General features: G+C 41.7%; 1 long non-coding RNA gene and 1 pseudogene across 1 annotated transcript; both read right to left on the reverse strand.

The window, feature by feature from the left end:
- Positions 1–6,172: 6,172 nt before the first annotated feature.
- LOC123472219 lies at positions 6,173–6,748 on the reverse strand. The gene is made up of 2 exons (XR_006646559.1): positions 6,410–6,748; positions 6,173–6,343 (listed from the first exon to the last, which is right to left on the reverse strand). It is a non-coding gene; the product is annotated as an uncharacterized LOC123472219 (long non-coding RNA).
- Positions 6,749–19,492: 12,744 nt separating this feature from the next.
- LOC123472628 lies at positions 19,493–21,260 on the reverse strand (annotated as a pseudogene).
- Between the last annotated feature and the right edge of the window lie 2,534 nt (positions 21,261–23,794).

The following is a 23,794-nucleotide window of genomic DNA, read 5'->3' on the forward strand; positions in this document are numbered from 1 at the left end:
TCGATGCATTATAGTAACACAGCAATTTAAAATGCTACAAAAGCTGTTATTGGAACGTAATGCAGACAACAAATTTCAACAGCAGAGTGGCGCAGCGGAAGCGTGCTGGGCCCATAACCCAGAGGTCCGTAGATCGAAACTACGCTCTGCTAGTAAGAAATCGAAGCTGAAATATTAAGTCGATGCATTTACAGAATTTATAGCTAAAAAAAATTAATTGTTTTAAATAGCAGTAAACAAACTGTTGTAAATGATGTGTAACGAATAAAGACATAAAACCGCACTGATTTCATCAGCATGGATGGTTCAGTGGCTAGGCTTTAAGGGTATTTTCCAAAAGGGAAGAAACTTGTATTAAAAGGGTTCATGTTAAAATGTATCAAAATAAGGGAAAAGTACAAAAATATATTTAAAACAAAATAAAATTAAATAAAATTGACTAAAAAAAACTATTCTACTGGGAGTGGGGAATCTACGGGACTTGGGGGTTTTCCTCGTCTTCGGGGTTTGTTGCACCGTAGTGGAAGTGGGCACACACCATTTCCATTGATCCCTGGATTGCTGCTAATCGGGCCGTGAATCGAAATGCACCCCAGGACCGTCCATCGATACCAAGTATCGAGCGAATTTCTTCATTCCTGGGGTTCCATGATCCAAGGGACCCGATAACCAGGGGGAGAATCCTACCAAGGGAAGAATATTTAGCAATCTTTCGCTGGTAGGCATTCTCCATGCTCCCTGGTTGGTCATAGCAGACCACGACGTCAACCATCACCCGGGAACCAGATAATGTTAATTCAACATCTGGTCTTAGGCGTTGCCCGGGGATGGCTTTGTTGACAGTGACATCGTGGCCTTGCTTGACAAGCAGCGTTTCCAGGAGATCTTGGACGGTGTTGTGCCTCTTGGTGGCTAACTGGAGACCTTCTTCACAGTGGTTAAGAACGTGATACCCAGTCTCATTTTCCTTCCCACATCGTCGACAACTCGTATCCTGCTCCTGAGAGCAAAACCACGAGTGCCCCCGAAGAGGAAGGATGTCGAGCCGGGCTCTGTGAAGGTATCTCCAGTCGCGAAAGGAGAGGGGCGTACTGCAGGATACCAGGCGAGCCATGTCTTTCGATGTTCCTTCCAGGGAGAGGCAATGGGCTACAACTCCCTGGTGGCTCTTGTCAGTGAGCAGGTTCCTGGTATAGCGCTGCCGTGCTACTTTCCGAAGTCCGCGGACTGCCTTAACTGGGCTTACGGAGACGTCATCGGCGACAATTCTTAAATTTTCGTCGCCGGATACATCAATCCGCACTCCCAGTCGTTTGGCAGCTTGGCGGGCAAGAGTCCAAAGGTTAGACCCTGCCTCCGCGTACCTCAGTCTGTAGAGCCCCCCATCCATGGATCCTGAAAGATATTCCCCAACTGGTAACACTCCTGGATGCTCAGTTCTGAACCCTCGCCGAATGGTGTCGTGGAGCTGCTCTCGGCAAACATTCCTCACTGTAGGATCTCTACAAGTGAGGAGCTGAGCAGCTCTGGCGATGGTCCAGATATCAGCATCATCAGTGAGGCGGCATGTTCCTAGGCCCCCAACTCGCCGATCTGCATAGAAAAAGGGGACAGTTGCGTGGTTGGGTAAGTTGCAAATAAGGCCTAGGAACTTCCTGCACTCAGTGTCCAGTTGGGTAAGGGAATCTTTCAGGACCCGACCCGAAGCGAGGTGATGGGAAAGGGAGGGAAGAAGGTGACTACGGAAAATTTCAAGTTTTTGCCATGCTGCAAGGTTGGAGGCGGCAATCTTGTCAAGGTTAGGGATAAGGTCAGTTGGTGGTCGGAACCGCAATTTTCCGCCTATCGGTGTACCAAGATATGTTTCTTGGTCGTCTGAACCCAAGCACCGAATCAATTGATTATCAATTCGGCACTGGGTCTCAGACGGCTTGCCTTTGTCAAAGACCAGACAAGCACACTTCCCGGCATTAAATTGCAGTCCCAAGGTGTTAGCGGTGTGGGTTAAAACGTTTAAAATATTTTGGAGCTCGGAAGGAGAATTTGTAACCACGGCAATGTCGTCAGCATATGCCGTGGTTTTCACGAGCGAGCCAAATAATAAAAATCCGGGGTTAATATTGGACTTTCCGGCCCTGACGAGGGGCTCGGAAGCCAGGTTAAAAATAGGGGAACTAAGAGCGTCACCCTGGCGAACACCCGCTGTCGGGAAAATGCGAATGGATTCTTTCCCAACGGCAAAATCCATCCGATTTCCCGAATATATGTCCACCAGGATGCGCCGGAGGTCTTCTGGTATTGGAAGTGATGTGAACAGCTCATCCAGAACGGCGTGAGGCACAGAACCAAACGCATTGCACATGTCCAGCCATGCTATGGACATGTGCCTTCGCTTGGTCTTTGTTTCCTCGACAACCGATATGTACTTAATTGATTTAGTTTAAAGTACTTATGCTACAAATTTCAATAATGGTGGGAAATTAATATCGAGAATGTGGTAATAAATTAGGAGGTAACCTATTGCTTTTTCAAAAGATTTGGTATCAAGTACGACTGCTGTTCTATCAATCTTGATGAAATATGCCCCATTGATATCTAAACAACAAGGAATTCATGAGCGAGCTCAAACGGTCGAGCTCAAACTGCAGAGCTATTCCTCTTGTGATCTTTATGGGACTACGGGGTTGCCAGTTTTTTAGATATACATGGAAAATTTGCAGACGAATTCTTAAAGCTGTATTGGCATTTGTTCAAATTTTGAATCCCCAGGTACTTTAATGTTCTCTGTGATTTTGGATTGCTTTTTTAATTATAAAAAATGGGGAGAAAGAAACTAAGTTCCGAAGAAAAGGCTACGAGGAATAGAATCTACAATGAAAAAGACGCAAAGGTAACCTTTTTGTCGTCAACCTTGTTAAACAGGAGTATCGTAGTATTTTAGTATTTTCCTAATTACGAAATCGCTGGGCTGCCTTTTCCCAACTTCTAGCGAATCAATTAAAATAGCTTCTCGAAAAACGACTGACAATAGGTCAGCAGGTAAATACCAACACAAAAAGACTTCTAATTATAGTGTTTTCTAAAATATATTGGCAATTGCTTTGTTCATTTTCGATCATGAGGTTAATCTGGCAGAAGCTTGTCTGGATTATCAAGCTCCATCAGCCACAAACTGCCAACAAAATGCTGAGCAAACTTTTCCTCTTAAATGTTTTTTATTATTCTAAAAAAATTTTGTACTATAACCTTTTCCTGTGTTTACAGAATATTTAGAAAATGCCTTAAAGAGTTTTGCACTGTTAGAACAAAAATCAGGCCTGTCAAACGAGTAGCTTAGAGCTGCCCAATAAAAATTGGATATCATGGCAAGGGAGAAAAATATACTTAAAAAACAAAAAGACGAATTGAATGATGCATGGCTCCAAAAAGAGGAGGATATATTTGTTTCCTTTGTTTCTTCTCTTGGATGCTTACAAAAGCACTGTGAATTGTGTTCGAAGACATTACATAATGTAATCAAGTGTAATCACTGTAAAAAGCATTTATGTGAAAGCTTTGACTTGGTCATTCACCTTAACAGTCCGTTTCATCTGCGAAATTTTTATGAAAGTGAAGTGAGTTGCAGGAAACTATTATCACATGAATTTGTTGACCAACAAAGTGGAAAACTTACTACACGGGGTACAAATGTATTTTTGCGTATCAAAATATTTTTTGTTAAATTCAAAATTTGTTTTCAGAAGTAGCAGTCCCAGTTTCTTGTCCTGTTGCTTGCTGGAGCTGTCTAAATCCTGAAACTTGTCGTCTCATTCCCGGATCGTCGCCTTGTATCATTGTTACGAAGGATGGTATATGCAGTTGCTTTATTTTTTGTTTATACGTTGGTAAAATTGTTCGTGTAAAAATATTGTTTATTTTACAGGCAGGTTTGATTTGTATGAATCGTTATTCAAATGCAAAAGTTGCGATACTACTCGAACGGCTACTGTGGAAGATAACGTTGCGGCAGGATATATTCCGGGAACACCTAAAAGGACAAATTTTTTTGTATCTTTTGATTTAGCAGAAATTTTGTACAACTTTAAGTATCTAACACCTGGGACTTCTGAACAAAAATTCATAGAAACCTTGTCAGCGGTATCTATCAAGGCAGGAAGGGTAGGTTTAGTTTTGTATTAATTTTTCAGTTTTTTTAAAGCGTACTTTCAAAGAACAGGTAGGAACGATCAATACCCCTCTTTTTAATAAAGCTGTCAAAGCCTATGATTACATGAATCAGCTTGTTCACATTAAAGTCAGGCATTCAGAGAAAAAACGCTGCAGATGTTGTACTCCATTTCAGCTTTGCTGTCATGTAGATGGCAATCATAAGCTAATCAGGAGAATGCGCAATAACGAGTAAGTACAGCCTTTTGTTTCCATACAATTGTAGTAGAGTTCTTTTTCACGTTTCATTCTTTTCACATTATTCAACCAGAAGAATTTCATTTTCTCTAACAGGAGTTTACAACGATCATGGTTCGGTGACGCAATTATACTGCATGACAATGAATTTTCTGTATTAAACAATCAGATTAACGCGCTCAAACCGCAGAAATATTCTCTCTGCAAGAAGATATTAGAAAATCCAAGTTCAACATTGAAGTATCCGACAGCCAAAATCATTACCGCTTAACTGATTCCTTGTTTTGAAAATCAGAAATAATAATTAAATCTCAGAAAAATTCACCGCCTACAGACGCTTCTTGTAGACTCCCTTGCATACAAGAAATTTTTTAAAATAGATGGAAAAGAAAATAATAGTTTCGTATTTGAAGAAGATTTCGAGAGCGAGGATTCAGATGACAACTATGATGAAGAAAATTATTTATTTTCCGAAGCTGATTGTGAAAGTGATAATGCATGACAATAATAATAATATATTAATTTGTAATGTCATTAGTGGTTACTGAATCATCAGTCGTAAACCTGTAGTGCAATATATGTTAACCAAAAGCCGTCCAATAAACAGATTCAGATATCCTTTGTAGATATTGATATACATTTAAAAACTTTACGATTACCTGCTTGAAATTCCAGAGCTATTGTATTGAGGTTATAAAAATCCTGGAAGCATGCGATCTCAGCGAGGTTGTTTTAAAGTAATCTAGATATTTCCGCAATGTGGTCATCTATCTCAACACTTATCTTATCCTTATAATTCTGTAAGGTGATAAGAAAAAAATAATTCGTGTTGGGTAGTTTTATTGATATTGGAAGACGGCTAATCTGGTAAACAAAAATATGTTAAATAAAACAATCAAAGAACTTCTACTGGCAATTTCTTGGTTTTTCCGTCAGCGACATCATGTAAACAAAGGGCTGTAAAATATTTCTGTAAAATTTAACAAACGAAGTACCATATCGGCACCGGACCGCAATTTTTCAAAAATACACTTTTATGATAAATTATGAACCAACGCCCCTCTTGAAAAACTGAAAATTTGGTTAAGTTTTGCCCCTTGATGGAGGGTTGCAACGCTACATGAGCAAGGTATTAGCCATTCGTTGACTGCGGAAAATTTATGCCCAGGACGTTACTAGCTGCTTTTTTGTCCTAGGTATGTAAGCGACTTGAAGGACAAAAGAAAATTGCGTTTCTTAATAGTAAACTTCTAATTTAAGGTTTGTATCCTTGTCCAGTCGATTTCCTTTGAAGATCTATCTATTTGCATGTCATTTCGGTAAAATGCTTTCATTGGCTGCCCTTTGCCCTCTATAACAAAATTCCGCTTTTACTATTGGTGTACATCATGTCAGGATGGCTTACATTTCTTCGCTGTCGTACTCCATCCGGCCTTAGAGCTATCAAGAAAAACTGAAAACCGAGTAGCGCGTCTTTTTCTTACTACCATCGACCTGTTAAATATGCTAATTATTATGAAAGCTGGTATTTTTACGTTTGGTTTTCAGAGCCCTACAATCTTTACTACAGACGTCTTGTTATACTTGGGTATTAGAGAAAATTCACTTTTGAAAGCAGACTTTTCAGTGTCAAATGGAAAGGTACTTGTTGACAATGAAAGGTAAGAAGAAGGACAAAGGAAGGACTCCCCCTAAATTTGCACACTATATGCATATAAGCGCAATAAAGCATATAGCATATAACGCATAATAAAGAAACCAGTTTATCTTTAATTGTGTTTAAGTTTTATTTTTTCATTTTCAGCTCTGCATGTACATTGTTTGGATAGGAAGAACAGAATTGCTATGATACTGAAAATGATCCACCGTTTAGCAATATGCTGTTAGCAGTTCTTCATGTAGTATCCTGGTAGACTTAATATAAAGTTTTACTCTTGAACTGAATAAAAAAAAATTCATAACCTAGATGATAACCATAGTTAACTCAAAATTCCAAATCATTAACCTTAATGGATAACAAATTTGATACACCATCAACCTTGTACGTTCTAGGCAAAAATATAGAACTTTCTCGTGGAATCACAAAAGAAGTTAGTTTAACCTGTCAATAATCAAACAAGTAAATCTATATATTACACAACTGACCTATATGGTTTGGTTAAAAATACTATGTAATTGGTTAGTAGGGTCAGTAGTTCTATATTAAAGACAAAAATCAAATTTATTCTCACCCAAGATCAGTGGAGAGTTGAATGATCACCTTTGGTTTCAAGTAGACTTTTGTAAGATTCTTGGTTTTCAAATGCGTATCGACTGAATTTGTACGCTCGCGTAATTGAAATCCTTTTCTGTTACTAATTAAAGAGTTCTATGAAATATACTATTAGCAAGAAAGCTCAAAGCATTTGTACCTGAAAAGCAATTTGTGATTTCTGATGCACTATTGGTTCTTGCCCACCGAATAGCGTAGAACTTACTGGGGAGATTTAGTTTTAAGTCTTATTTGGTCCTTCTTTTCCGAAATTCGCAATCGTTTCCTGGTTTTAGTTGTTCTAACAGGGCAGTTTTTAGGTGGAGAATATTCGTTGTTAAAAAAGAGAATATGCCATTTTGCTTCAGGTCACTTTCCGAGTCCAACGGGAATTGGTAAAATTGAAGATGCTTTTTGATTTGGTTCCCTTTCTTGGGAAGTAATGTGTCCCTCATTTTCCTCATTTCTCGCGTTCACAACATCCGGTATTTTCCGATCATGATCTCGCTTCCTGTTGTAGCCGCTTCTGGTTCTAAATTCTCTGCTGTTTCTAAAATTATTTAACCTCGATTATTACAAACGAAATAACTCTGATTAGAGAGAAAACTATATTTACGAAGAAAAACTTTTTCCGCGTTGAATACGCTACTGAAAACAGAGCTAAGAGGTTCCTGATCAGCTTGAAAAGTGGTGGGAGATCTGGGAGAAATGGAAATTGAATTTGTGCTTCCGGTAAAATCCTGATGTTTCAATTCTGGTGTTTCTGAAGTTTCAGAATCATCGAGAAGTTTTTCTAAACTTTCTTGGAAATGGTTCACATGCAACGGAAGATAAGATCCTTTCTTGTCTCTAAAATACACAACATTGGAAAACTTGAAATCTATAATATTTTATGAACGCTGTGTTTGGTTATCCAACGGTAATCCGTTGCTTTTTAATGGTTTTGAAGTGAACTAGAAAATTACAATTTTATACTTCTGGTATATTGGTTCCAACTCAATTTCTTGAAGTAATTCCCTAGAGTTTGTTTCAAGAGTTTCGAGTATTTCTAGAGTTGTCTTAGTTCCGCTGACAGTCCTGATCTGGAAAGGAACTTTTTTATTCCGCAAATGTTTCCTTTGATCTTTTTAGTCTTAGAGGTATCTGATTTTTTTTTTAATTATTTGCTTTTGCAGGGGTCATTCTATTTCTTTTTTCTTTACGCCTGGAAAGAAAATGTAAGAATTGAAAGACTAAAACAAAACCAATAAGTTAAAATAAAATGTAATTACTGATTTTCAATTAATTGTAGCCTTTTCCTTTTTTCTTCTGCCTTTACCATGGTAATTTGTATAGCATGCCTGGCTGCTTTAGTTGTGACGGTATCCTCTGCTATGGTGGTTGATTGTTCCTTTTGATTTTTCTTTTCTGGTTGTTTACCACCATAAATTCCTTTGCACAAGCAATAATGATCATCAAAATTTGAAAGCGTCAAATACTCTGGATACCAACCAATCCATGTTTCTGTAGCCAGTTTTAAAATAGATTGGATTTTACTTCCCGATTCTGTTGCATGAAGAAAATTATCAGCGTGATCTCCATATGACTCTAGAAACCTTGTAGGTATCTTTTTGTTTGGGAAAACAATGCACAAAATGGTTTGTACTTTTGCTTTGGTACTCAGTTCCTGTGCCTAAGACAATGGAGAATGAACAGTACAAATGAACAGTAACTCTAATAAGTATCTTAAGACACAGAAATGTAACATAACCAACAAATATTTACCAAATCTTTCATTGCCTTAATCTTTCTTTTTCTAGTTGAATCCAACATTTGCCCTTTAACGATGGGTATTTGTCTTTCGTGGAAAGCACCAAAACGCAATTGCATTGGTTTATTTAAATCTTTTTCAGCAAGACTCTCAGAAACGTTATCTTCATCTTCTTCGGCATTCTGCATTTTCGCAAACAAACACAAATTAAATTTCGTAACCTTCAAATAAAACTGGAAGCAGAAATTCAAAATTGATAAATAACAAAAAATTGTTTGCTAATTTTCTATGTATATTTCAAAAACTGGCGACATCGTAGTCCCATTAGGAACACAAGAGGAATAACTCTGTAGTTTGAGCTCGACCATTTTAGCTCGCTCATGAATTCCGTGTTGTATCTAAAACACCAGGTAACTCCATGGTGTGTGCACGAGTTGCGGCGTCTTCCGGAAGTAATATTTCCTAGAATGAAATATATGGAAATATGGAGTGATCGGAAAAATATATGATAGTTTAAAGAAAAGAAAATTTTTACGTGGAATGACTGGAAAGGGACGGGCCATGCATCCGCTGTCGACCCGTTTTTCTTTTTGGCCGGCTGTGTGTTGGCTGCAGCGTGAAGTAGCACCTGAAAGGCGCATTTCGTTTGTTCAACCACATCTGGGAAAAAAAGTTGTCATGAAGTGTTATGGGCTCAATATTTATAGGTTATACTAACCGAACTGTCCTATAGCTTCCTCCCGTCTCTGTAAGATTGCTGAAATGGCCAAATTTCTTATCAATCTCTGCTTAGCAAACTCCATTAATTGACTCTCCGCCTTTCGCCAATTTGACAGGAAGGTTTCCATAAGTCCTTTCTTGAGTAAAAAGAATTCTTCTTTAATCTAAAAAAGGAAATATAAAAAAATGTATAGTAACTAAACCTCATGTCTATCAAAACAGAAAATCTTACGGCCTCCGTCATATCTTTCAGACGTGGGTATTTATTTAAAAATACCATTGCTCCAACGTGACTGCCGTTCTTGAGAAAATCGCGTCGGCTTTGATAAGTTATTTTCATCAAACGTAGCATTTCGTTGCGATTGTGATTTCTTGTATCATAAGAATCTAAAGGCGTCAACCTCATGTATTCCTCGGCCTCCATTTGTTCTTCTGCTGTGTAAGAATCGCATTCTGGAAACATGACCGTTGTACACTGCCTACAAAATATTCTAAATGTAAGATACTTAAATGAAATTATAAAAGACAAAAAGTTTTTACCGTTTAGTACGTTTGTCCGACAATTGTTTCCTGAATCTTTTCCCTCGCATGTAGGATTCCAGGGAACCTTTACGGGTATATAGATCATATAACATATCCTGCAATAATTATGTAAACCTCTTACATGCTGCATGAAAACATTGTTTATGTCGACTCACCCATGGTGTCTCGGTATTGAAGCTTCCAGCCGACGGGAAGTAAAAAACTATGGACTTGGCAATTTTCAGAATGTCGTCGCTACTAGGAAATTTTTTTCGCCTATAAAACAATATTTAAGTTAGCGTAATAATATTGTGAAAATATAGTATTAAATTAAAGCTTACATTTCATAATTTCTCATCAGCCAGGTGCCTGAAATCCAAATGAGGTATGACAGGTCCTTTTGAGAGCATCGTTTGCTCGGGAAATCGACTGCGTTGAGACGGGCAATAATTTCCGGTAGCCGGTGAAATAGGCCCGGACAAAATAGGACCCTACAATATAGGCCCGTCAAATAGGACCTACAAAATAGGACCCTACAAAAAAGGACCACTTTAAAAAATATTTTTAAAGTGGTCCTATTTCTACAATAAAATGGGCCTATTTCTCAACGTATGCTCACAAACTTAAGACACAGGTTTGTCTTGGTTTTTCCCAAAGTAACAGAAGAAGGGTTGACTTAAGAAAAAAAATGTTTTTTATTTTTTTATGGGTATAGACCTAACATGGTTGCTGCATGCAACAATTGATTTCATCACGCTTGGTTCGAGAAGTTTTCAGTTGCAGGACGGTATCATATATATTGTAGCGTTCACGCATCGTTGTAAGAGAACTCTCGCCATCCGTTATAACTGTAACGGATAGACAAACGACCGACGGAAGTGTCATTCGAGTGTCATCCGATTGCTGATGCATTTGGATTCATCGACTGACCCTTTCCCACGCCTGTAAGACTATAAATGGGACTGTAGTGTAGACCTTTGGTGCCAGTAGTTAGATAGAACAGTTATGTTTACTTTGTGTAGTGCTTAAGTGTTGAAGTGACTGAATACACCTTATTGATTCACCGAACCCATCGGCGATAACTCGTTACATGGTGGAGATGCAGGGTAGACCTTCCTGGTAAAATAAGGTAAGATCATTGTGCTTGATTCTGAGTTGTTAGGGGACGAAGTGAGAGAGTAAGAAACTAGGAGGCAGGTGCTGTTGAGAGGTCCTTGGAAGGTGTGACCAGCGGGTATTGGTACCTTAAATTGCTTGGGTATAGGACCACAGGCCTGGCCGAGCTTCTTATTCGTTTGAACGTCCACAATTTGGGTAAGAGAGCAGATCTTGTCTTGTTTTACGCGGGTTAAAATAGGTCTACCGGGGGGTTCGTCGATCCTGAATGATCGGGTGTAGATGAGTACTGGTCCACTGCGGCAAAGTAAACGGTTAAGGAGGATTGCAGCGTCACCCGAGGGCGAAGTAAGGGAACGTAGGGGGGCCAACGTAACGGAAGCTCAAACGGAAGTTAGGACCAAAGTTTGTGTTAGTACTGGGACGCAAACCTCTCTAGCGATTAGTCAACCCGCCCCGAGCCTCGGAGCTGAATCAGGGAATCTGGTTGGGAGTTCTGGAGAGAGGTCGAATCGGGGGTGCAATTATCGGAAGTTCTTGCTACAGCGGAGACCGAGAGACAGCGGTCTAGGAGAACGGACGGTCGTAGATCCAGACGACTCAGGAGAAGAGGCGGGCGCAAGGGAGCGATCCGCTACCTATCCACCCCCGCCAGGAAGTAGGGCCGAGAGTAGGCTTAACTTGGTGGAAGCGGGGATAGAAGGGGCCTATTACACGGAGTCACTGCAGTGGGATTCCGGCGACCTACGAGAGGACGCGGTAGAGCTCAGAGCGACTTCCGAGCCGGAAGAGGGCACCAGTCAGGAGGGCTCGGATTGGCACGGTTGGAGAAGCCAACCCATATCCTCGAGAGAGTCATCACTTGCGAGTGAGTCGGTAGACGAAGAGGAGTTTGCGAGTGAGTCGGTAGACGAAGAGGAGCTTGCGAGTGAGTCGTCAGGCAGTTCAGCCGGTTCTCGGGCCGCGTCACCAGTAGTCATGGCCCAACGACCACCTGCCCCCCAATTGAAGTACCGGGCTCCTCCGATCTTCTACGGGAGGAAGGATGAGGATGCAGTGGATTGGCTAGAGCGTTATGAGAGTACGGCTCTCTATAACCGTTGGGGAGCAGCTGAAATGGCCGAGAATTTTGGGATGCAGCTGGATGGAGCAGCTAGGAAATGGTTTCTCTGCTTGGGAGCGCCGGCGGTGTGGCGGGATACACCGGCAGTGGCAGCAGCACCGGGGGTGGTGGCTGTGCCTGGGGTGGACGGACTACGAACGAGATTTCTTCGCGCCTTTCAGCCACAACATTATGGCCGCTATCAAGAGGCAAAGTTACGACAGCGGAAGCAGGGGATAGACGAATCAGGGGTGGAATACTTCTACGACGTCATTGATTTGTGTCGGAGGGTAGACCCAGGGATGTTGGAAGAGGCAAAAGTGGATTATCTGTTTCGTGGTTTGAAGCCTACCCTTGTCGAGAAGATCTGGGTGACTAGCCCGAGAACTACGGCGGAATTCTTGACTGCGGTGCAGCTGCACACGGAAGCGTCGGAGTTAGCTATTCGACCAGAATGGGCTGTGAGCGTGTTAGGACCAATGAAGGGGTTACCTCCTCCAAAGGAGGAAGCTGGGACCGAATTGAGAGACCTGGTGTTAGAATTGAAAGCTGAGATCGCCGAGTTAAAGCGCGTTTCAAAATCTCCCAGGCCGGAGGGCGGACGGGGAAACTCGGGGCGACCTCAAAATAATGTGTCGTTCGCATCTCGGACTTCGGATGGGAAGCCTATCTGTCATAATTGTGCCAAAGCGAGGCACATTGCTCGTTTCTGTAGAGCGGAGAAGGGCCAAGACCAGAAAAGTACGGCCCCGAAAGAAGATGGGAAGGGCGGTCAGCGGAGTGATCGTCGAGACGAGGGAGAGAACAGATGGAGAAACGATCAGCGCAAGGAAGAGGGAAGGGCTTTGCAGACTAGGCGACGGGACTCCGAAGAAGATGACCGGAATACCGTGGGCATGGTGTCGGCCGACGAAGACGACTCAGGGGAGACGGCTGTACTGCTTATCGACTCTTCCCGCCTGATAACCAAAGAGGTAGTGTGCCGAGGAATAAGGATCAAGGCCGTGATTGACACCGGAGCGGTGGTGTCGGTGGCGTCTCCGAGCTTGCAAGAGAAATTAGGAGCTCGTCGATTGGGATGGGACGGACCGTCTGTAGTCATGGTAAACGGCCAGAGAGCTCCCCCGCTAGGAGCCCTCGAGCTAGAAATCGAGCATAGAGGAATGAAGGCCAGTGGAAAAGTAATTCTATTGGAAATGAGAGGGATCGAGTTACTGCTCGGTAACGATTTTTTGAGCCAGTTCAAGCGGCTCCAAATAAATTACATCCCAAATGGCGCTGAATTATTGCTCGGAGAGTTACCCGTGAACGTAATCGAAGAACAGGAGACCGTGAAAGCACCTAGATTGGTCGCGAAGACGGGTAGAATGCTTCCGCCCAGAGCAATTGTTCCGGTGGAGATAGAAACCACGACTCTCAATGAAGCAACGTGGATGATTGAACCTTCGGAACATCTGGCTCAAACCAAGGGGCTGACGGCGGGTAAAGTGCTGGTGTCTTCGGATCAACCGTTAGGACAAGTGTTGATGGTTAACTTAACCAATCGGCGCGCCTATCTAAGGGAGGGAACCGTTTTGGGGCAGATGGAGGCTGTGGAACCCTCCATTGTCGAAGTGGATGAGGGGGAAACGCCAGATTCACTGGGCGACGATGTTGGGGAGGACTCAGCTGAGTCCATAAGCGACTCAGATTCTATGCCGAGAATGACCTCTATTCCGAGTCAAGCTTTTCGGGCTCAAGTAGCATCGACGCTTCCCCCTGCTGATGTGGAGAAGATGGTTGAGCTACTCGAGGAATTTGACACTAGTTTTGTGTTGAAGGAGGGAGAACTGGGGGTGTGCAAGATTGCAGAGCATCGCATAAATACTGGTACTGCTACGCCGGTACATCAGTCTCCCTACAAGAGTGCTTGGAAAGAGAGGGCTATTGTGCAGAAACAAGTGGACGAAATGCTGAGCAGAAGTGTAATTGAGCGTTCAACTAGCCCGTGGGCATCACCTGTGGTCTTAGTGAAGAAAAAGGATGGAAGTTGGCGTTTTTGTGTGGACTATCGCCGCCTCAACGCCATATCCGTAAAAGATGTTTACCCGTTGCCGAGGATCGAAGAGACGCTGTCTCGGATGGGGAACGCTAGCATCTTCTCGACGCTAGATCTGGAGAGTGGGTACTGGCAGGTACCACTAAACGAAGAGGATAAAGTCAAGACGGCGTTTGTCACCCCCGACGGACTTTATCAGTTTCTTGTTATGCCTTTCGGTTTGGCCTCCGCACCGGGGACATTCCAACGCATGATGGATTTGGTTTTAACTGGTCTGAGATGGACGATTTGTCTCGTTTACCTGGACGACATCATCATCTACGCGGCTGATGCAGAGGAACACTTGGTGCGAGTGCGACAAGTGTTGACCGCCCTGCGGAAGGCCGGGTTGAAAATTAAGTTGGTGAAGTGTCAGTTTGGAGCCAGCGAAGTAAAGGCTTTAGGCCACGTCATTAGTGGGGATGGAGTTAGGCCTGACCCAGAAAAACTTAATGCGGTCGCAAACTTCCCTTCTCCGTCGACCCTGTGTAAGCCAAGTGAACAGTTGAAGTGCGTACGTAGCTTTGTGGGGCTTTGCTCGTATTATCGCCGGTTCATTCCTCAGTTTGCACACACAGCCAAACCCCTGACGGACATGTTTAAAAAGGGTGGTTGCTTCGTGTGGGAAGAGTCTCAAGAAGTCAGCTTTGAGCTGATGAAGCAGGCGCTAGTGAGTGCGGCCACTTTGGCCTATCCCGATTTTACAAGGCCGTTCGAGATACACCCTGACGCCTGTGACTACGGTTTAGGAGCGGTGTTACTACAACGCGTAAATAACATTGAGAGGCCCCTGGCCTACGCGAGTCGCCTCTTGTCTCCAAGTGAGTCGAATTACTCGATCACGGAGAAAGAGTGTCTCGCTTTGGTTTGGGCCGTGAAGAAGTTTCGGTCTTACATATGGGGAATGGATACTTTGGTGGTGACTGATCATCACGCTCTGTGTTGGCTACTCACCAAGAAGGATCTAGCCGGACGTTTAGCTCGCTGGAGTCTACAGCTACAGGAATTCCTACTACGGATCATACACCGAAATGGAAGACTTCATACGGATGCAGATGCGTTTTCCCGCTATCCGGTCGACGCACCACAGGAGCTCGACGAACAGCTGTATTGTACTCTAGCTGCCTTCAGTATTGACACTGAAAGTAAGAGTGAGTTTCAGCAAGCGCAGCAAGTGGAGTGGGACCAAGTCTTCGCGGGTCTGGAGAAAGGAAGAAAATACAGCCAGTATCGCCTTAAGGACGGTCTGCTGTTCCAGACCAAGGTCGTTGACGACGGCCTCCTACTAAGGCTATGTGTGCCTCAATCCTTTAAAAACGAGGTAATGCGCTCTTGCCATCATGACATTACCGCCGGCCACCTAGGTGTCACTCGTACTCTTGACAAAGTGAGGGGTAGATACTACTGGTGGGCCTTGGCCGAGGATGTGCGTAATTTTGTGCGGGCGTGTCGGGAGTGCCAGTCCCGAAAACCAGTCTACCAGCGACCAGCGGGGTTTATGGAAATTCAAAGAAGTGAACGTCCATTCGAGAGACTGGGAATGGATATTCTGGGACCTTTTCCACTGTCCAAGAGTGGGAATAAAAGTATAGTGGTAGCCGTAGATTACGTCACCAAGTGGGCGGAGACTCGAGCTCTACCTTCAGCAGATGCGTCGGAGGTAGCAGATTTCTTGGTGAAATTTGTGTTGTTAAGACATGGAGCTCCACGCCAGTTGACGACCGACCAGGGACGTTGCTTCACCGCTGAGGTAACTCAAAAGGTGTTGCAGGCCCTGGAGACGAACCATCGTACGACAACGGCTTATCGTCCCCAGGCAAATGGTTTGGTGGAAAGGTTGAACCACACCCTAGCTGACATGCTGTCCATGTATGTTAGCTCCGACCATAAGGATTGGGACGAGTCGTTACCTTTCGTAACGTTCGCTTACAACACCAGTCGTCATGAAAGTACGGGACGAACTCCATTCTACCTGGTGTATGGAAGGGAAGCTGTTCTCCCCAACGATGGCGCTCTGAACGCGGATCCGAATTTGGTACCTCCACCTAACCGGGATCCGTCCGAATGGGCGGTGGAACGTCTTCAACAGGCCCGATTGGAAGTGCAGGCTCGCGCTGCTGCTGTGCAGCGGAAGCAGAAAAAAGTTTACGACGAGGGCCGGAGGGAGGCGACGACATATCTACCTGGAGAAGAGGTACTGATCTACAAGCCTATCAGAAAGGTAGGAAAATCTGAGAAGCTTTTGCATCGTTGGTTGGGACCGTACACGGTCGTACGACAGACCACTCCTAGTAACTACGAGCTGCGGCTGGGACGAACGGTTAAAACTGAAATCGTTCATGTGGAACGTATGAAACCGTTCGTCGATTGCGTTAGCATTCCGCCGCCGGAGCGAGAAGCTGCCGTTGGGAACTCATCAGGAGTCCGTGGACCTGAACCGAGAGGAGTAAACCGGAACTCTCCGGCTGACCCTCCAGCTGCACGTGATGGGCCGTCACATGCTACAGCCATCGCGCCCGAAGGCGTCGGCCTTCGACGCTCTACGAGAATACGGGCACCGAGGAAAACATTCTTACTTGCTTTCCCGTTGATGTTTTTGCTTACCGTAATGTCTGGTCCGGGTCCGGTAGCTGCCAGCGAGATCGTCGCCTATCAAGGGGTGATCTTCAAGTCGGAAGGAGACTTAGCCTTTTCCGACTCGGAGTGGGTCGTAGTGACAGATTTTACGTTTGATCCAGTGGACCAAGTGGTAAAATCGTTATACGAGTGGTTAGACATTCGAGTGAATGCCATGTCCGATCACTACGCCGGAGTTAAATCACAGTTTAAACAGGCATTGCAACAACATGTGAAAGAACGGGCACAAGAACAATTGTTGAAATTGCGGAAGGTTCATCAGCGCTGGAATGAACTAAAAACAGCCGTCGGTGTGCAAGACTCCAGAGTGAAACGTGGCCTAGTGGATGGAGGAGGTCGACTTCTTAACTGGCTTTTTGGGGTCTCTACCCAAGAAGATCTCGAACACGTGAACGGCCGGATCAATAAGCTTTCGACGGAGACAACATCCATTGTGCATGCCCTGGAAGTTCATGCTTCTCTCATTAACGAGACGCTGTGGGAGACTAAGGCAAGTGGCGACGCCGTAGCCGAGCTACAGATTGCTTTTGCAAAAATTGAACGAGAGGCCTGGAAAATGGACAACAGAATGGACGGGGTGGTGAAAGAGATCGAAAGGCAATGGATTGCTACCACGAAAGTTGGAGATGCGTTCCGTCAAATTGGGTCCGCCGTGGGATGGATCGAAGAGGTGTTGGATAACTTTGCCGTTGGATTGGCTGTTATGGCTATGGAACGTCTACCAGCTACCCTTTTTCCCCCGCTGCAAGTTCAAGCCGCCCTGAAAGAAATTAAATCTGTGCTGCCGTCAGGATGGTCCTTGAGTCCATCCATCCAGAAGGGCGATGTCTGGAAAGTGTACACTGAAGCTAAAGTAGTCGTGGCTGCGGTTAATAATGGTCTTAGAATTTTTATTCATTTACCTGTTTTTGAGTTTCCTTTTCGTTTTACACTCTTTAAAGTAATCAGTTTGCCGCGCCCTATAGAAAATGCCACACAAGGTGCACAATTTTATCCTCTTCCACCATTTCTTGCCGTAGCAACTGATAGACAAGCCTTTGTAGAGTTATCAGCAGACGATGCATTTCGTTGTTTAATGTCACCGGCTTTAATTTGTCCGATAAGTAGCGCTATTAATCGGAAACACAGGGAACCCGGGTGTGCAATGTCTTTGTTTGTTAAGGACGAGGCCCGTAGTCGCACCCAGTGCACGACTCATGTGTCACCTTGGCTTGGCCAACAAACTGTATATCTAGGCCATAGGAGGTGGGGTTATTCAACTACTGAAGATACAACAATAACAATAACTTGCCCGCAAAGTCGTGAAAAGGTTAACACTTTAATTAGAAGAAAACCTTTTGATGTCTTTGAAGTTCCAATGTCGTGTACTGCACACCTGGATAATTGGATTTTTCAGGCAAGCTTCAGGAAGAATGTCAAGTATACACTGAACAACGCGTCACTGCCGTCACTCACTGAGCTTGAAAAAGTAGGGCAAGTTTTGAAAGCGCCTGAGGCTAGTGAGACTATACTAGAAAGGGAGGGGGGACAAGAACCCAGAAAAGCCAGCCGATACTGACGCGCCGTGCGATGATTCAAGGTCGCGTAGCCCTCATGGGGGAACATCTGCGTATCATTGAGGAAGAAGAGAAAGCTAGACGGGGCGCGGGGCAACCCGAAACAGTTCGGTACCCGTTCGAATTGGTAGCAGTTATAGCGATTTTATTCTTTGGTTTGGGAGCAAGTCTGTTCGTTTATTTACGTCAAACCGGGGCAACCATAAAAGCCTTGACTCAACGCATAGTCGAATTGGAAGGTCGATTGACTATTCATGAGGCCGAGGTGGAAGCGCGTTTATAACCGTTACCCGACCCGTTGTATTTGTTTTTGTTTCTCTCTCTCTCTCTCCCCTATTCTGTAAGGAATTATTCGAATTGCTGAAATTATTTTGGTGTTTCTTGTGTAACTTTTCTTTTTCTTCTCAATAGCTATTTGTAGCTGTTATTTTGTTTCATGCTTGTTTTATTGGTAATTTGATTTTTTTTAATGTTTTGCATTAATGTCCATTGGTTCTACCAATAACCCTTCTAGCATTTGTTGTGACTTTGTTTACATTGAATTTTGCATTCATTTGTTTTCACTAACTTTTGGCTAAAAATTGTTTCTTTGCACTGATTTTTTTTTTGGCCGAAAATTGCTCGTGTCTCTTATGTTTTGGGGTTTATGTTTATTTTTCTCCTTGTTTTTCGTCGTAATAGTGCGATCGGGACGAGTCGCAGGCTGAAGGGGGGGATGTAGCGTTCACGCATCGTTGTAAGAGAACTCTCGCCATCCGTTATAACTGTAACGGATAGACAAACGACCGACGGAAGTGTCATTCGAGTGTCATCCGATTGCTGATGCATTTGGATTCATCGACTGACCCTTTCCCACGCCTGTAAGACTATAAATGGGACTGTAGTGTAGACCTTTGGTGCCAGTAGTTAGATAGAACAGTTATGTTTACTTTGTGTAGTGCTTAAGTGTTGAAGTGACTGAATACACCTTATTGATTCACCGAACCCATCGGCGATAACTCGTTACAATATCATAAATCATATATCTTAAAACATAGCTTTGACTTATGTTAAAAACTTAGAAATTTCATTTTTTTTCCTTTTTTCAAGGAAAAGTAATTATAACTTGTTGCTTTTATTACTTTGTTTTATTTTTATCGATTTAAAATCATGTTTTATAACTTAGTTTGCGAAAAAGAGCGAAGCGAGGCTATTGTAGCTACATTTTCTTAAGACATAGCTTTGTCTGAAGTTTATTGAAAAATTTAAGTTGATTTACTATAAATTTTCTTCAAGTTAAATTAATTTAAAATATTAGTTTTATTTATTTATTTTATTTTCATAGATTTATAATTAAGTTTGTATTTTTTACGTTTATTTAATCATCATCAGAGTCACTAGAATGTGTTTCAGTCTCCTCTTCAGAAAATTCAAATTTTTTGTAAGAATTGTCAGTTTCCTCATCAGAAGTTTCAAATTCAAATTCTGTGCCAGAATTTGAATAAGTTTCACGTACGAAATTCGAAAAATCGTTGTTTCAATTCAAATTAAATATTTTTAGAAAGAGTTGAATTTGTAAATTAAGATGCTCAATTTCGGAATGTGCCATGACTGCATTTCCTTTACAAATTTTTCGTTCGCTTCCTCAGAATGTGTTAATTGTTTTAACGATGATCGCTTGTCAGTCAAGAATCGAATGTAGTTTATCATTTGATCTTAGTTAGTTCAACTTCCTCCTTTGCTATTTGCAAAAGTATCCAACAATCAACAAAATGATATTTATCGGCATATGAAACTGTCGAAAACATGAATTTAATAATTTGTATAAGTGGTAGATTAAGCTAATTTTTCGTTTACGTGTTGGAAACTTAGTGTCGTTTTCATTTATGAATGCTTCCCAAGGAAAAATACCTTGATTGAAATCCTTGTAAGAGATTGGTAGGTCTTTATCCTTTGAATTTAAAAGGTCAATCGTCTGTAAAACTTTTTTCTTAGTTTCAATTAAAATTCGCCTAAACTTTGTCCGAGCCTTCGAATTTTCTGTAAGGTTTAAAGTTTTTTTCTGAAGATAAAACATTTCTTTTTACTTGAAAAATTATTAATATAAAATAACTTGCTTCTTTAGAGATTTTTATGTGAACCGTTTTCAGCTGAACATAAAATCCTTCCGGCATTCTTCTTAATTTATCAACAGGAGTAGTCTTTGTTCTTCGTTGGTCAAGGATTTCTATAGCTTTTCTTTCTAGTTCCTTGTGAATCAATGGGAGATCACAATTTTCAAGGTTATATGACTGTAACAATTCTTCAACTTTTGTTACGCCTTTTCTGATTTCCTTCCTAGCCTACAAATCAAGGTGGTACTGTAAATATTTGCTTGTATTGTTAAAGTTACTCACTCTCTCTAATTTGTTGCGTAAGAGGAATTGCATGTTCTGAATTTTATTCCAGTTCCAATAGAGGATGGCTAATGTTAGAAAATCCGCTCTGTCTTCAGATTGCATTATTTAAGTTTAATATTGTTAAAGGATAACAGTTTAAGATGTCTTACTAATTTTTGACATATGCTTGAGAACATAAGCATAAAGATACAGTTTTGAGAATACTTGCTCGTGCTCCTCTCCTCTGCTTAATCGAAGTCCTTTTGTCCATCGGGGATTCCAAAGCACCTGTTATGAATGTTGGACTTCAGAAAAATATTTCTCTTACTTAAAAATTCAAATGGTACCTGGCAAAATAATTGATGTGCCATTTGATGCATTATCGGTAAAATTCCTGTCATTTCTTTTGTTAGCATCATATATTCTGGAAATTCCGGACCAACTTTCTGATGCATTCATTTCCAATATTGACACACAACATCGTAGCAAAAGAATGTAGCCTGACTCTTCCAGGCTTCGTAATACATAAATGCCGTATGTGTCCACGATTTGCCTTTAAAACTATTGATGGCATACGGCACTATACAGTGCTTGCAAGAGCGAACGACGAGCTCAGTCTCGTTATATTTTTTATTTTCATTGGAATCTTCTCTTGGAGCTTTAAAAGCCGATCCCCCACACATGTTTTTCTTTTTCGACTGAAAAAAGCAAAGAAACAAATTGCACTACAATAATGTTAAATTAATAGAATATTGCTTACTGTTTGAACTTTGTTGTTAATCATTTGACGAAAACTCTCAACTTCAACATCCGACTTGATTACTAAGTTCTCGAACCTGGATTCCACATCGTCCATTCTATGGAAAAATTTAAAAACTGAATACCAACCATTGTCATAACTTATAAATAATGCTTACACTCTTTCATTTTCTAGTTTCCTCGCTTTTCCGGCAGAGGCCAAACGCCTCAGCTTAATGATAGCATCAGATGATCTCACTAAAGGTTTTGTTCCGCAACTGGGGCAATCAATTTTGTTCCTTGTAAATACTTCCTGGTCAATGTAGTGGCGACATGTTTCCCACTCTCTTTCCGCAGTAGTGAACAATGGTATATTGATTGGTCCACTCTGCAAAAGCCGAATCATTTTTATATCGTATCATGGTCTTTATTTAATTTTAGTGTGTTATGTTACGTACCCAGCCATATTCCTCAGATACTTCTTCAAGAGTGTGAGCGTATCTGTTCTTCGAAGAACCTGGACATTTGTGGGAAATGTGGTGGCATAGAAGAAGTGCCTCTTCTGAAAACAGGTATGTGACCGTTTCCGATAAACTTGCCGGGGAAAACCCAGAAAATACATAATGATCGATTGTTGATTTCGTTAGAGAATCACAAGTATCGCAAACGAAAGTTGCCCCCTTTAAAACAAATCGACCTGTTAAAAAGGTTTGCGAATATTAGAAAATATTTCTAATATAGTTTATATTCAGCGTAATTCTTACCTTACTCAGTGACACGATTGATTCTGTAACATTGGGAATAAGTGACATCAATCCATGGCAGCTTATATCGCAGGATTTATGAGGTACGAAGCATGGGACGCAGACATCTGTAAAATAACAAGAAAGTTAAAAGTTAGCTATGTTCGGTGATTTACCTTCTTATTCCCATACCTTTAGTTATAATGTTTTCCTCTGCATTGACAAAATGATCTGGTTGTAATATTTCTAAGCAGTCGCAAGAACAGAATAGCCGTCGATGAAATGGCATACCAGAGTGAGTGTTTGTATCACATTGATAACAAAGGTGTTTCTTGCAGGTCATACATCTTACAGAGCAATGGTTGAGGTCCTCGTGACACATTTTGAATGATACAGTGACTGTCTTGAAACATTTTCTGTGAAAATTCTTCTTCTATCATGCCGTCCCCATGCAGCTATTGCTTGCCGTTCTTGCCATGTTTGATGGCGTCTAATCTGCATGCTATCTAAGTCTTTTTGAACCTGTCTCCTAAGGTCGTCTATGAATACACAAATTTAGATTATTAATAACCAAAATAACATTCTATTAAATTTGTCATACTAACCAAGAGCTTCTGGGCTGATGACTGATGGTACATCATCATACAGTGAATCATGTGTTGCACTGTTAGAGGGTGAAAAAAATGGTGGCTGTTTTAGGGATGATGAACAATGTGGAAGGGCATCACCAAAACTAGGATCTTTTTTTTGTCGACTTTTTCCCACATAAATAAAGCACTTTCCGGCAATAGGTTTTTGTACGGTTTTCGGTTTCTTTTTATTTGCCTTAGACTTAGAAAAAGAAGAAAAACCCCTCTTTCTCTTGGAATCAATGCACTTGCACTTCTGTTCTGTTGACGAGGTTTCCGAATCACTGTCTGATGATCTTCTGCATCACTTGATGAACTTTCTGAATCTCTTGATGATGAACTTGCTTTTGTCATTGTAAATATATTTGTAATTGGGTGGAAACTATTTAACAAACGTATTTACGAGCCAAGAAATGAAAATGTAAAGTCGTCTGCAGTTTTAGTTGCTACATTAATGAACCGTAGATGTCGCAAACCTTTTCAATACACTTGTTTTGTGCTATTTAACTAGTGAAAAAAAAATTATTTTAACCGATCTCCTGCAAAATTATTTTCTTAAATGAGTTTCTTTTCAGTAAAATGTTATATAAATATAAACCAAGAACATGAATCGGTTTAAATATCGATACATTCTTCATGGAGGCTTTTTAAAAGAAAAACTGTTCCGTGTACAGATCCTGCTCCCGTCAGGTGTCTAATCTGTCATTAGTTATGGGTATCAAGTGCAGTTCATTAAAGTGTACATTTTACATAGTGGGTTTTTGGTTTCTTGTAGGCAAGATCAAATTTTACTGGTTCCAAAGAAAAACATACGTCATTCGGTGATATTCAAACGGGTCGCACTCGTAAGTATCCGCTGCTCACCCGAAACATGTATGCTTGATTTATATCGTTCTCATTGGATACTAGAAGTACCTCGCGATGGGGAAGGAGAGTTTACCCTGCAATTATTACCTAAAGTTGTTAGAAGGTTCAACGGTTTTAAATCTTTATAAGCACATTTAAAACTATTAAAAGAAGATTTCTATATTTTTCACATTCAAGATTAAGTAGTTCCTGGAGTTCTAGCTTTTCCTTTTGTTCGCCCCAATAAATTCCCCCCCCCCCCCTATGATTGCAATGAAATTGGCCTATGAGCGTAATCCTCATAAAATCGAGAGACATTCATCCTCTGAAATAGTAAATTGACCAG

This window comes from Daphnia magna, linkage group LG5 (assembly GCF_020631705.1).
Source record: "Daphnia magna isolate NIES linkage group LG5, ASM2063170v1.1, whole genome shotgun sequence".
Classification (NCBI taxonomy): domain Eukaryota; kingdom Metazoa; phylum Arthropoda; class Branchiopoda; order Diplostraca; family Daphniidae; genus Daphnia; species Daphnia magna.